This window comes from Temnothorax americanus, unplaced genomic scaffold, assembly GCF_048541705.1.
Source record: "Temnothorax americanus isolate GAGA-0224 unplaced genomic scaffold, ASM4854170v1 Scaffold66, whole genome shotgun sequence".
NCBI lineage: Eukaryota > Metazoa > Arthropoda > Insecta > Hymenoptera > Formicidae > Temnothorax > Temnothorax americanus.
Genome location: NW_027509788.1, coordinates 35,516 through 47,063, shown reverse-complemented (window position 1 = coordinate 47,063; position 11,548 = coordinate 35,516). Strand labels below are relative to the sequence as shown.

The 11,548-nt window shown below is 40.1% G+C and overlaps 1 long non-coding RNA gene across 2 annotated transcripts; it reads right to left on the bottom strand.

Annotated features, from left to right (window-relative positions):
* Positions 1–1,328: 1,328 nt before the first annotated feature.
* On the bottom strand, positions 1,329–2,495 carry LOC143905740 (uncharacterized). Of its 2 annotated transcripts, XR_013259307.1 has the most exons (3): positions 2,155–2,495; positions 1,723–1,934; positions 1,329–1,519 (listed from the first exon to the last, which is right to left on the bottom strand). It is a non-coding gene; the product is annotated as an uncharacterized LOC143905740 (long non-coding RNA). The 2 variants fall into 2 exon arrangements; XR_013259306.1 differs by having other exon boundaries at positions 1,723–2,495.
* Positions 2,496–11,548: the final 9,053 nt, after the last annotated feature.

Genomic DNA, 11,548 nt, shown 5'->3' with positions numbered 1-11,548 from the left:
AGTACGAAGAGGACGATCTAAAAAACTCGATTCGCAATGGGTAGGACCGTACGTGATCGTGGAAAAACACAGCGACGTAAACTACACCATTAAAGTAAAACGCAAGACGATACGCGTACATGCAAATAGGCTAAAAGCGTTCATCGAGGAATAAGGCTCACGCACAACAGAAAACTAAGCAGTAGAAAGAAAAAAGGGATTTGATAAGATGTTAAAGGGTAAAATAATAACACAAAAGTAGCATAAGAAAAGTAGATTGTAACCTCCCAGGGAAAAGAAAAACACACCTAAATAAAGAAAAACTTCGAACGCCTCAGTATTTTTTTCCACGGAGGGAGGGAGGTTGTGTGGCGAAAATCGCCGTGTCTAGACGCCAACCGTCTAAAAGCATTTATAAAGAAATGAAAGCTACTGCCACTCGAAACATTAGTATCGGAATTAAGAGAAGCGACAACCCACCTACCCCGAGGGACACACTCCTCTTTTAAATTACAAATAGACAATTGAAAAAACATCGAAAAATTTGTAAAAATAAATGCGTACTACAACAATTCCAACGTCTACACAATCCTAACCTTCCCGATTACCACCTACCCCAATTACGAAAAATGTGCGAGTAAACCCCCCCGCCGATGTACGACAATAAAAATGTATTCATAATCCCCAAAACCTCATATACTCTATTAGTTATTAATAAAGAAGATCGAAATTACCTAACACTAAAAGGAAATAACCTAGACAAATGTACGCGCTCCGACACAACAAAATTTGTATGCGATACAACCTATCCCGTATATCTCATAACAGCGCACGCACCATGGTGCAGATCTATGTAAGAGCGTAAAAAGAAAAACAAACAAAAATACGCGACGCGACTTCCTCACACAACGAAGAACATAAAATAATAATAATAACAATAGAAACACAAAATTTTAGAAAATGACAATACATCACAAGATGAATAAATGCGAAAAACTTCAATTTGAAATCTCAGTTTTTCTTTCCCCCAGGGGGAAGGGATGTTGTGAGGCGGAAGTCGCCGTGTCGTTATTTCGACACCTAGCTGTCAGCGCTTCTTCCGAATATTGCCAAATCCACCTGAGCTGGCATTCCGGGTGTTGCAAGTGGCATCCCGGTCACTCACCCGGAAGCAAAAGCGCTGACAGCTAAGTCAGCATCGCGGAAGCAAATACGCGAGTGATAAAAGCCCGCCCTTCCGAGAAGCGGCGGGCAGTCTAGAACGTAAGGCTAATCGCGCACGACTAACGAAAACTATCCTATTGAGAACGCCCGCGAGTCAGGGCAACGAAATCAACGAAACAAGTGTATCAAGAATAAAAGGTCTTTTATTAAAATATCGTCAAGTAGAAAACTCTGGCAACATTATTCCTCCTTCCTCCCGGCGGATCCAAAAGAACTCAGTGCCGATCCCTCGAATCAGAGGTACGGCACAACAGCACCAATAACACATGTACTCGATTTAAATGTTTGAAGTTGTCTGAAGTTATAGCTTGGACATCTGTTAACAATAACCAGTCGTTATACCAATACATATCGCAACGCAAAAATATTTTTTCTAACAATGGAGATATCGAATTTTGTGCCAAATAAACAGCATTTGCGGGAAGCTTTACTTTTCTGTTTTAACTTGAAAAAAAATGCAGCTGAAGCACGTCGTTTGCTTGAGGAGGCCTACGGCGAACATGCACCATCGAAAACTACCTGTGAAGATTCTCGAAAAACAGCCAGAATGGTACACGAGACACGACCGAGTGATATTGCAGCACGACAACGCTCCGTGCCATCGCAGTTCCATCGTCCAGGACACCATCAAAACGCTGAAATGGGATCTGCTACCGCACCCGCCGTATTCGCCAGACCTGGCGCCTTCCGATTATCACTTGTTCCGGTCAATGGCGCATGGATTGACTGGGCTACACTTGACCAATTTCGAAGAAGTGCAAAATTGGTTGGATAAATGGTTTCGGTCCAAAGACGCGTCGTTTTATCGTCGCGGTATTCATGTATTGCCAGAGAGATGGCGAAAATGTATAGTTAGCAAGAGACGATACTTTGAATAAGCCATTTTTTGTATTTCTCTTAAAATTTTTCATTTTTTATTGATAAAAAAAACCCGGGAACTTAGTTGCGCACCTAGTACTGTATTGCGACTGCTGTGTCTGCTGGTGATTGTGGACTGCATGGCTTCCTGAAGTAGCCACTTGATTGAGAGCAACGTATTTCATCCTGTATAATAACTACTAGATTGTTAACTGCTTTAATACTGCAATTATTGTATATGCTTTATCACATTTGCCCTTTAGCCTTTGCTCGGGCATAATAAATCATCTATCTATCTATTTCTCTCTCTCTCTCTCTCTCTCTCTCTCTCTCTCTCTCTCTCTCTCTCTCTTTCTCTTTCTCTGCGAAATTTTTGGCGTTCGTAGAGGAACAGCGGCGAACGAATATGGAACTTAATGATAAACTCGATAAGTTAAACTGTATTGCGAGCAATGTCGAGCGTAACAGCCTGCGTATTGTTGAGTTGGAGCAGCGGTGTGAGGCCCTTACGGATGAGATTCGTGAGCTTAGGAGCGAACGTGCTGATTCTTGTTCTGTCGCGCGTGAGACCGGGAATGAGTTGATTGTATCTGGTGTGCCTGCCACGATATCCGTCACCCCCTCTGAGTGTGTTCATAATGTGTTTGCGGCGCATTAGAAATCCCGGAATTGTCGTGCCACATTCTTAACGTTAGGGCTGTCGCTCGTAGGCCTGCACCGGCGGGAGCTTCTGACCGCCCCTTACCTACTTCAGCTACTAACTTATATCGTTACATTAGCCTCGTCCGCGGTTCGTGATACTGTAATATCTAAAAAGCCGAGCTCGGCGTGTGCTCATGCAGAAGGAGGTCTGTGATAACGGTTCCGATCGGAGTGTGCACGTGAATGAGCTGCTTCCCAAAGACACTTACGAGCTGTTGCAGCAGACAAAGCGTGTGCCGCTAAAGACAAGTCTTATGCGTATGTTTGGGTGAGGGGGGGTCGTGTACATGTCAGGCACTCGGATGGTAAGCCTGTTATTCGGATTGACTCGGTTTCTGATCGTGATAAGTTGGTTTGACATGCGCGTTCCGATTGCTCGTTGCCATCCGTTGTTCATCGTGGCTCGGTTTTAAGGTCTACTCAGTTTTGCGTGGCTCAATTTAACGCCAATTCCCTGCGGGGACATATTGATTATATTATACTGCATTTTGCCACACGTTCTTATCATTTAATTTCTGTCTCTGAAACATGGCTCAATGTGAATGTCTCTGATGCGACTGTGGCCTTGGACAATTACTTCTTGGTTCGTCATGATAGAGTGGGACGGATGGGTGGTGGAGTAGCGTGTTACGTGCATAAGTCACTTCAAGTTAAGATCTTGGCCACCTCTAATTACGACTGTGATAATTCACCTGAATATCTCCTTATCGAGATACGTCTACCGGATGGTGAATCGGTGTTATTTGCGTCTATTTATAGAAGACCTAAGGGTCTACTCTTGTATGACTTTGTCGAGTCTCTAAACCAATTCTCTTATCTCTACAAAAATATTATTATTGGTGGTGACTTGAATTGCAATTTATCATTGACTAACTTTGAGGCGGATTATTTGCGCGAATTAATTTCTAGTCTATCGTTACATATTGTTAACTCAGAGCCTACCCATCACACTGCGACTTCTGATTCTTGGCTTGACGTGCTTGTAGTAGATGATATGGACAAAATTATATCATTCACTAAATCTCAGAGTCCTTTCATTGCTGGTCATAATCTTTTGGAATTGTCTACGTCTCTCAGCTCTAATCTTAGACCGGTGTGCTCTATTTCTCGGCGCAACTACAGGGGAATTGTTGACACGGATGAGTTCTGTGATTACCTTGGATCCATTGCTGGCGCAGTACGGTCTAAAATCGATGGTGTGTCAGAAGACACTGATGTGGACAGATTGTGTGCAGTGCTGTCTGGTGCATTGTTGGGGGCACTTGACACCTTTGCCCCTATTCGTAACTTTGTCATCAGGAAGCCTCCTGTGCAGTGGCTGACTCCTGAATTGATTGCTCGTCTACATACTCGTGATCAGCTATATAAGCATGCTAAACGGGCCAATAGTCTCTTAGATCTTCATATGCTGCTTCTCTGATGTCGCTTTCGTAAATTTCTTAGATTGCGTCTTAAGTGCTCTATCGTCTCGTTCGTCCTCTTGACCTCTTGCATTCTTCCGTCTTCTGTCTTCATCGAGAAGTTTTCCTTTGACGAGTTCTATAGTTAGTTCGTCTTTTGATCTCGTCTCCAAAGCAGTTATTAATGTATTGTACGATTCCGGGAGACTACATAGCAACAGAGCAATGACCATTTTATCCTTTAACGTTTCTCCGACGGCTGTCAGCTGGTCCACTGAGTTGAGCATTGCGTTTAAATGACTCTCCATATCACTATTCTCTGAAAGTTTCATACTACAGATTTTCTTAAATAAAAATACTTGATTTGTAAGAGAAGCCTTTTGGTGATAACTTTGCAGTGCTGTCCACGCTTCCTTAGCGCTATTCGTATCTCTAATATGCCGTAACTGGTCATCTTCGACTAACAAACCGATTGTAGCACGTGCCTGCCTATCTGCTTTGAGCCACCTTTCGTCTGGCTGTATCGGTCTTGCCTCGCTGATCGTGTGCCACAAATCTTCCTTAATTAGTAGTAATTCTACCTTGCACTTCCATACTTGAAAGTTTGTGTTGTTCAACTTTGCGATAGTAAAGCGTGTGTCTGCCATTATTCCTCTCTTTATGCCACGTATCCTGGGCCCATAACCTATTAGAAATGCCCGAGGAATATGATGGTACACGCAATAAATCGAGAGTTATGTGCTGTACTACTAAATACCTTGACCTTTATTTAGTTGGTAGATGACAATTAAGTACTCCTGACTTATCTTATATTTGTACAGCTTTTCTTACAATGTGAGATACGTATCGTACAGTGTGCGTGCTCAACGTTCTTCTTCTTCTTCTTCTGTGATTGGCCTTCAAGCAGTACTGCTCCAAAAACGGCCAGGACGAACCACTTGTCGAATTTGAGCCGTGAGGCGTGTCTATTTTCAATTGCACTGACGCAAGTATGAGCCGTGAGGCGTGTCTTTTTTCAATTGCACTGACGCGAGTATGTGTAGTTGTGTGTGTATGTCCGCGGTGTCGGGAACTCGGGTTAATGCCGTGGGTTTGTTAGGCCCAAGGAACTGCGCAGATCACTTCTCCCTGCGGCCGTGCTCAACGTTACGAGAGAGCGAGAGAGCGAGAGAGCAGCTCGGTACAGATCACGGTGCAGATCAAGCTACACTAGCGCGCTTGCACATATCTTAACCGCGCCATGTCTAAATATGTTGTTGTCTTCCAATACTTAATAATATATGTACCTAATTTAAAATTTAAATTAGTAAAAAATAAGAACTAATTTTTCTCACAATGTCACAAAAGTGTGAAAAATAATATATCCATTTTTAAAATAAAAAAATTGCACAATATGGATTTACTTAATATTACAAATAATAATATATTTAATAATGTTTTTTGGCGCACCGCCATGTATCATAGTGTAAATAGTAGTTAATTATAAGATTGATTTCGTGTTGTCGTTTCACATTGTTAATGGTACGGTTCTTGTATTGATTAATTATACCGGGTTAAATTATCGCGCCTATTAGCGAAACGTCGGTGGATCGCGATTAGTACACTTGTCGATATTCGCGCGACTCACCCGACTCGTGCTGCCCGCCCACGGGTGGCATCCCCAATTATGAGAAGAATTCGGTACTCGCTCGCGCCGTACTTCGCAGGTGCGCGAGCCGGAGAACGCCGAAGAGAGGCACTCACCAGTCGAACGTCGTGAAGCTCACACGTTACCGTTTTTGCATGTGCAAACTCGGAGTGCTCGGTCGCCTATCGCAGACCACGAAGGCCTAATCGCTCGATATCCTGCCTATCTGTGCCTGCTTGCTATACCTGCCTGTCCGTGCCCGCTTGCTATACCGGACTGTTGCATGCTTTCGCCTTGCACGCCAGAGATCTCGCCAACGGGAGGACGACGTCGACACCCAGGAGGCGCCGGGCAACGACACGGTGAGTCGCCTCGCATTTTTGATATTCGCTTGCTTGCTTCGCTTTATTCGCTTTCGCGAGGGCGCGGGCCCTCTGGTCCTTCGAGAAATTTTGTTGACCAATCGCAAATCCGGGGAGCGCCTCATACCCCCCCGTGCAAATGTATTTAATTTTGAATTTAAATCACTCTCAAGAATAAGAACTAAAAATCTAGAAATATTAGAATTAACAAAAACAAAATAAAAAAATTGCACAAAATGGAATTTACTTGATAATATAAACTCTTAAGTTTTTATCTGGGACGTGGATTGAAAGCGTCAGCAAGTAATCTTGAACCCATACTTTTACTAGCAAAAACAGTATTCTGCTTACTTTTTGGGCAAGGTAATAATTGATGGAGCCGCATGCTAAGAAATCTTGAAATTAATGTTTGTCTTTGGTCATGACATGTAGACAATGGAAATGAAGATAATTCCTTCATTAAACGACTTTCCAAAGTACATTTGAGTGATCCTCCTAAATCTTTCATTATGTTCTCAGAAGCCATTATAATTGATTCTGCACCATGAAGAATCTGATACACTTCATCAGACACTCGTACTAATGCAGCTTCTACAAATTCACATACAAGCAAAAGTCCAGCTTTGGGATGATCTACAGGTCCCTGGTGTAGTAAACTATTGTAACATACTTTGCATTTTATACTTGACTGCAGCTTACAGAGAACATATCCACACATCTTGTATAAGGTTTCTTTTTCTTCCAAGGACAAGGATGGACAGTCTTGCAGTTTTGGCAGTTTAATAGAAAGTTCGGAAGTTTGTATTGTGTTTGGCTTTTCAATTCTCTGCATGAGGCTGATCAATGTGGGGCTGTCATCATGGTCGTAACTGGAATTTGAAATGCGAGTGGCTTCCCCAGATATGCTCAAATTTTTTAGGCGGTACTTGAAGTCTCTTGCTGTAGGCTTAGGACAACTTGATCGAACTTGAGAGAATTTATTTTCAACTGAATCTTGAGTCAAATTACCAAGATATACAAATTCGAAAGATTTCTCTTGCAAAAGGTAGTTTTGAATTTCCAATATACAATCACAGTACATTATTACGTGTGTGTGTGTGTGTGTGTGTGTGTGTGTGTGTGTGTGTGCGTGCGCGTGCGCGTGCGCGTGCGCGTGCGCGTGCGCGTGCGCGTGCGCGTGTGCGTGTGCGTGTGCGTGTGCGTGTGCGTGTGCGTGTGTGTGTGTGTGTGTGTGTGTGTGTGTGTGTGTGTGTGTGTGTGTGTGTGTGTGTGTGACCGAGTTACTTTCCAATTCTCTCCTAAGTCAGCATTTTTAAATATATTGTTTACTAGTTGGATGATTTTAATGGAAGTTGTATAAGCATCCATGTTGTGGAAACTGAGAGCAAAACGTCTGTTTCTGGAGGTCACTATTTTAAACCAGTGTCAAAATCAATATAAACCAACCTGTCGTTATCATGACAGGATCCTGAAGTAATTCAACATATCGGAAAAGACCACTTGCTGTCTGTTCATTTAATACTGAGGTTGTAGTATAAACTTTCTATTTTTTTTTTTAATAATTTGCTTTAATATTTTTTTTCTTCAATTTTGGTGCAAATTTCAAGCCCATGTGAGACTGCTGTTCATCAAGCCATTCGATTAAATTAATATCTATAGTTTCCGTTGGTAAACCATATTCACGAATCAGCTGGTTTAAAATACCTCTGTTTCCCATGTCACAAACTAATACAAGCACGTGAAGCCCAGAAGTTTCACATTTTTCTAACAGGGATAAAATAAAGTCTTTTACAGTTGCACTGTCTGTAGAAGTTGATGTGAAATGGTTGTCTAAAACTTGTTTATATCGTTTATAGACTCTAGCAATAAGAAATAGCAAAGCCTTAGATGCCGCAATTGGAAGAGCTGGAAGAGTACAGTATCCCATGTTTGAATCACTACCTCGATCGTACTCAATTTTAGGCTCTATACTCATTTCATCAAAGACAAGGCAACAAAGTTTATTCTCTCCTCCATATTGTTGATTCTACTTTCTAGACATAAGAAAATATCCTCCAGGATTCCTGGGTTGAATAAAATATTTTGAATTTTTCTCTGAAGTGTTCTTGGTGCAGGGAGCTCAACATCAAATGCTTTCCTAACTCGATTGTATCCGCTTGTACCACATGCAGTCTAAAGGCTGAGCCCTTTTATAATTGATTTGTCAGAATATTGACTTGATCTTGATGTTAATTTATCAACTGATGAACTGATTCTTATGATCTGTTGATTGAGTTTCTCTAGTTGTTTCTTTAAAGCTTTGTTATCAGCGGTAACTTTTTTTAGTTTTGCATCTTGGTCATTTATCTTCTTAGTTTGAGTCATCCGTATTTCATTTAACTTTAACTTCAGATTTTCATTGTCTTTTGACAAAGTATCTACCTTAGAAATTAAAGCTTGTCTTGAATCTATATCTAATTCATTGTGATTCATATCCAAATTTGATTCATTCTGATTTATATCCATATTTGATTCTGTCTATAATTGGTCTATAGAAATCGGACTCCTCAATAATGGGTAGTGATCAACATGTCTATTTCTTTCACTATTTACTAAGCCCAATATTTTCTTTGCATTATTAGACACTTTTTTTTATAAAATACTCCTTATTCTCCTTTCCAGTGTGAGCAAAATAATTGTGTTCGGATATAGTATGTGGCAAAGTATTATTACAGCGGTGTTACAGAGGTAAAGACTTCTTTATTGGACTTTCTGAACAATACGCATGGTCTGCAGTTTTAAATGGCTTGGTGGACTTTTTCCTTAATTTATTTTTTTTTATTAGCCTCCTTATCATACGGGCATACACAGAAATGGCATGGTATGACATTTCTACGTAATTGCTTCCGTCCAGCAACAAGCTGTATATCCATTAAATTGAAATGGACCTGAAATATAAGAAAAATATTACAGGACTGAGAATTAGGACAAATATAAATTAGAAACATTAGTTATTAAAAGTTCTATTCCTTTTACAGCTGATAATAAACTAATAAAAATTAATTTTTATCACTCACCTCACAAATTCTTTGAAATGTGGGTCGCCAATCGGTGCTCTTTCCTAGCGCTGCTATCCATTTCTTTCGTAACTTTTCGTTCGATGGAAAATTAAATACTGAATAAAGCCCCTTGCACAATGCCAGGCAACAGGCAATAGGAACAGGAAATAACCACAAAATCGTTAATTACAACCTAAAAAATTCGAATGCTATGATTAGTTGGCAACAGGCAATAGGCACAGAATTTCCAACATGACGGAAACTCTGTGTCTATTGCCTGTGTCACTGTTTATTCTGCATTTACACATGATTTCTGATTTCTATTCCCTGTATTCCCTGTTCCTATTGCCTGTTGCCTGACATTGTGCAAGGGGCTTAACCTTTATCACTGTTAATTGGTACAGCGATTTGCAGCACAAAAGGTTGGCATCGCGAGTCTAAACAAAAAATGTGCAATAATTAATGCAAAGCATTTAATAATGCAATAACAATAATTCATTGAATAAAAGTCTATAAATAATAAAAAGACGTCAAAGTAAAATATACTAACCTCTATAAGAAGACAGTGAAACACATATGTCACACGCGTTGTCGCTATGTATAATTCAATATGGCAGCAGCTACGTAAGCTGCATTCGAGGAGCGCGCTATTAGCGCTATTGCATCATTCTGTTTTTATCGCTCATCATGTGTAAAACAAGGATAGAGAATAAGCAAATAGCGCTAATAGCGCGCTCCCCGAATCCAGCCATAAGCACAATTTACCCTGACCAATCAGCGTAATCTTACGATCACGTGATCATTGGCGAAAATCTGGCTACGGTCAACGTGACGCTACAAATGCTTCGAAGCATTCCTCTTCTCTTTTCTTTTAATGAAGAAAAAGAAAGAGAAGAAGAACGCTCCAAAGCATTTGTAGCGTCACGTTGACCGTAGCCTCTGTTACACTGTAGGATCTCTAGGCACGGCGCGACATTTAACAGCTTGGAAACTTAACTCAAAATCTTACAAGATATACCATATTGGTATAAACGCGAAAACAAGTTCCCCCGAATTGCACAACAAAAAAAACATCGATAAACCCTCCAAATCAAGATTTGGAAGCGTAATATAAAAGTATGATGTTAATGTGCATCGTGCGTATGTGTGCGTGCAATGTAGCGTGCTATCCTTGTCTATATATCTTTGTCTATACAAGGACAGATATAGTCGATAACATAGAAAATGGTAGTTTTGTCAGATATACAGACGGCTCCAGCATCACCTTAAAGCCCCACAAAGATGACGGAGGATTAATTTTATTATAATATTTTAATTCTGACTTTAGCTTTATATAATATATTTTAAAATACAACATATATGTATCCATATCCATCCTCAGTCCTATATACCGAGCGTGGTGACTTCTCTTCATATATATGTGTTGCGCACGTGGATTATACACGTTGTATATGGGACCTACATTGCAATTTAACGCCGATTCCGAACGGCTATTATATATTTTTAGAGAAGTTCTCTTGGTAAGACATACTCTCGGTGGTTTGCCATTGCCTTTCGAAAGGAGAACAAGCGAATTAATTTTTCTTGCTCTAGCTACCGGGAATCGAACCCGGGACCTTTGGCTCAATATAGACCGCATCCAGTGCGCTATCTACTAGGCCACGGTCGTCTTCATAATATGTATATTATTTACTAAATTATCGAATATTGCCGAAGAAGGGCACACGTTTTTAGAGAGATGATAATAAGCTTTTCTGATAAGAAAACGAAAATCATCGAAGCGGTCATTGACAGTAAAAATTTGACGTAAGAAATTTACAGTGCTTGTGTATTCACTCTAAATTGTTACGCGCTTGTCAAAACATACCTTTTTTAGGCGTGGCACTTTGAGGATCAAACCAATAGACGATGAAGATAAAGATGATAAACTGATGAAAAAGATTATGATAAATAACTGTTCATCAATCATCTGTGTAAATGCCATCATATAATAAGTGACAATACCAAATAATGATATTGTCATTGGTGAAGTCGATCGTTGACTCGAGTAACGTATAATTAGAAACGACTAACAAAATTCCGTTTCTTTATCATGACGAACAAGATTCAAAACATATTTGTTATTTGATATGCATCCATATCGCACGATTTTTATTATTACACATTTGTATTATTACAAAATGTCAGTATTACGACACATTGAATCACATTGAGTGTTTACATCATAAAACATGCGATGAGATTACGTCAAGAAAAAAATAAATAATGAAGATCTTCTTTAGATATATTCAGTAATTTTGGAAGCAAATTAAAGCAAGGATAAAAGAGATCTTTATTTCAAGGACGATTTTACATAAA